Raw genomic sequence first — 3,763 nt, forward strand, 5'->3', positions numbered from 1 at the left:
GCTATAGGGTAACACGCCATGGCACAGTTTTGTGTCCTGGAGAGCCCTGGCTGTCAGGGTGGGGTTCTGAGTTCAGGGGAGCTGCTTGAAATTAAATGTCCTTTCCTAAAAGCTAACGAAACACTGGATGAATTAATGAAAAATCAGAAATATGACGTTAAGATTGTAGAGGGTGTTCCTAAGTTACAGCCTAATGGCCCCCGCGGCTTCTACATGCAAATTGGCTTGTTCTGTACAAAATTAAAGGCGTGCACATTATTGATTTGGTCTCATTCAAAGCAGGTGATGCTTCACATCCCCTTTGATGAGGCTTTTTGTGCAAAGAATGTGGCTAGACTAAGGGAATTCTATTTCCGAGACATGCTTCCTTTTGTTTCGGACCAGTACAGTGAAGGTCGCCTGTTGCTCTGTGAGCGTTATATGCAGTTACGCAATTAGTCACATTAATTTATGCTTACTTATCAACTACATAAAACTGCTTGTAATTATTAATGCCTGTTGTTTTAATGTAATATTTATGTAGTCTATCAAACATGCAATAAAATAACAAATGCTGAAAATGTGTCTAGTTTATTGACCCCGTCTGACAAAGACATCATGTTTGTGTATTACAATATACAAGTATCAGTTCAAGTTTTGTATAGAGTTGTAAACATGGAAAAACTCCTAAAAACACTAGTAGAAAGAGCAGACAAAGTTATGGTGGATGCTTACAATTGTTTGAAAATTGTATAGTTGTAAAAATGGACAACAGAAACAACATTGTCTTTGTACCTTATAACTTAATATGTTCAAGTTTTGTATAGATTTGTAAAAATGAACAATAAAACACCATTGTACTTGAACACTAAATCTAAATTTAAGTTTTGTATAGATTTGTAAAAATGAACAATAGAAAAAAACAGAAACAACATTTTAACCATTAGAACTGATTGAACTTAAACGTCTATACATTACAAACATTGAACATCTTATTCCTCATTTTCTTGTATAATGTCCCCACGAAGATTACATAGACCTGCACAGACTCTCAGAATCTTGTGAAATTTCGGGGTGATGTTAATGGGCACAGTTTCGGAGACTATTCTGTAGTTCTTCAGACGGCGTATGACCCTCTCAACGTGCACTCGGACGTTAGCTATGCGCCTCGTGTTGGTAGTGTCTTCTTCAGACAAAGGCAGGCCTCTTTTGGTGAAAGCTGGCAGGACCAGCTTGACTTTACGTTCAGACAGAAGATCTTGGATAACAAAACCTGTCAGCCATCACCTCATCACCTGGAAGCAGATACTCCAGAAACCCTGAGTTGGCTGTGATGAACTTGTCACTGGATCTCCCACCATATGCTGGAGAGATGAATATTATCAAACCACATGGTGCAATAGCTATGAGGAACTTGATTGTATTTTGTCCATAGTAATGACTGTAAGACTCGCCTCTTGAGTCCAGATTGTGAGCCTTCTGAAGAGGGGTCTCAGAACAGTCGATGATGCATGTAGTTAATGGATAATGTTCCTTGAAGCACTGTGGATTGTCTCCCTGGGCAGCCATGGAACATAGCACCTCATCTTCTCCTCCATAATGTCCAGCCACTGAGAGATTATCCTACCGACCATAGTCTGAGACACTCTGAACCTCTCTGCGATGTCGTCCTGTAATAAGTTCAGCCGGAGCTTCATCAGGGTCATCAACAGTTGATCTTTGGGGTGTAACTGAGAGATGCTGCATCCAGCTGTCAGATCGTCGGCCAAAGCCTCAAATGCATCCAGTGACAACCCAGTGTACAGTAGAGACAGCCGATCATTCTGGAGAAGTTCGGTGTGTACCAGATTTTGTTCAGGACACGGTGTTGTCTGGTCGTGGAGGTGAGGACAATGGAGTGGGTCACTGACAGCATAAGTGTGATCTTCCATGTGTAGATATTCCCACTGTGTAGAAGCATCACAGTGTGTCATCCTATCAGTCATCTCAGTTATCCCATCAGTCTCCTGGCTTGCAGAACTGGTTGAGGGTGTTTCTGTAGAAATAACACAGCATCAGTAAGTACTCAAAGATAAGGTTAATCATTGTGCTGCCTTCCAATATAACCAGTCCTGGACATCAAATTATAAATCCTTGACCTGATCCCATGTTGTAATGCTGTTCATTTATGGAGGTCAAATCAAGGCATAGTTAGGGGTGTAGCCTATGAGGTCTACATATCTGAATAAGTGAGAGTTTTATTCTGCATATTTTCCCCATTGCAGCATTCCAAAGGCTAAAAACAAGCAACAGGAGAAACTGTCAGTCTGCCCACATCAATGCGCTGTGCAATTTCGTAATTTCGTGTGTCGTCGGGACTAACAGGGAGGAAATGTAACTAGGAACTTGCATCACTAAATCTCGTAGCAATCACTAACATACTGCTAACAGACGATAGCATTTGCTATCGCTGTTTGCGAACATGCTGATATGGTTTCAGCTCGGTTTAACCAGGAAGTTTCGAGACATAGGTCTTAACAAGCCCTCGCCAAACAAAAAAGTTAGACGGCATAACTGTACATAGTTTTGAAAAAAGGTACTGATGTGATTATGTTGATCATACACATTAGACGCTAGCGATAATGATAGCTGTTAGTGCTAGCAAAATTGTATCTTACCTGGGAGCCTCACAAGTATACGACGAGCCTTTTTCGTCGGAGGAGTAACATATCCCAACCATTTCTCGGGGTATGGGTGTTGGTCTGATGGTTTGCCGTCCACAAAATGAAAAGAACAGACGTAGAGCTTTTTCGGAGGTTTCTTCAAGTTTAGCGCCTTCAGCCACATACGCCGGTCCTTGTCGCTGGATGGCGGGGGGTACAGATTAAAAGCTGCCCCACAACATTCTGCTCTAGTTTTCCCGTGGACCACACAGTACTGTTGTAGGGATGCGCGTCTTTTAACCCAATTGTTGTGACAGCCCCGCACTGAACACGTAATGCTGGACATCTTAAAAAAGTAGCTGATGTGGCAATGTAACGCAACGGACAGAACTGGACAGATTTGCTCAACCGGAAGTTCGAAGACAATCTAGAACTATATGGCGCCCCCTTGTTGGCGCGCGGAATAAGGTGAATAGGGGAAATGGAAATGTGCAAACACTGAATAACGTTATAAAGTGAGGCTACAAGCTAACATTAGCTTATACTAAGGGCTTTTAGCTGTTGGTAGCGTCTAGACAACATTTTAACAATCATTACTCAGATATTATTGACTAAGATTGTCAAATATGACTCGATCGGCTGTGTGCTGCATTTGGAATTTGGAATGGAGAAAATGCTCACGCAGATGCAGGGCTAACGTTAGCCGTAATGTTTGCGTTAGCTTGTGCTAAATGACAAAACACGAACAACCTAACGTTAGTTCATGCGTAACTGCGATAGAAACACAAAAGTCATTATTTGAAAGTACTTACATGTCTCTCATCTTGTGACTTGCCACGGACAGTAGGTACAGATCCCTCTGTCAAACGAAGTTTGATGGCTAATCCCTCAGTGTACTGTCCTAGGTTTTCAAAGCAGTCTGCCTTGAAGTGGTTCGCACACACAAGATTTTTGCCGACTGTTGCTGGAACATGGCCATCGAAAATTAAATGGAGCCACTCGGTTCTTCTGTTCTCTTTGGCTGGGAGAAAGTGCAAGGATTTGTGTTGTTCTGTGCAGCCAACAACACAACACTTCATGTGTGACTTGCTCTTGCTTGTAGCCATTGCGCTCGGTGTCCGTGCTTGTTAAACCAGCAAACT

At 42.1% G+C, this 3,763-nt stretch overlaps 1 pseudogene; it reads right to left on the reverse strand.

The window, feature by feature from the left end:
* Window positions 1-971: 971 nt before the first annotated feature.
* Window positions 972-2,967, reverse strand: LOC143121013 (uncharacterized; annotated as a pseudogene).
* Window positions 2,968-3,763: the final 796 nt, after the last annotated feature.

This window comes from Alosa pseudoharengus, unplaced genomic scaffold (assembly GCF_046254945.1).
Source record: "Alosa pseudoharengus isolate Yale_2024_CS ecotype anadromous, Long Island Sound unplaced genomic scaffold, YU_APseudo_1.1 YU_APseudo_1.1_scf_13, whole genome shotgun sequence".
NCBI classification, from domain to species: domain Eukaryota; kingdom Metazoa; phylum Chordata; class Actinopteri; order Clupeiformes; family Clupeidae; genus Alosa; species Alosa pseudoharengus.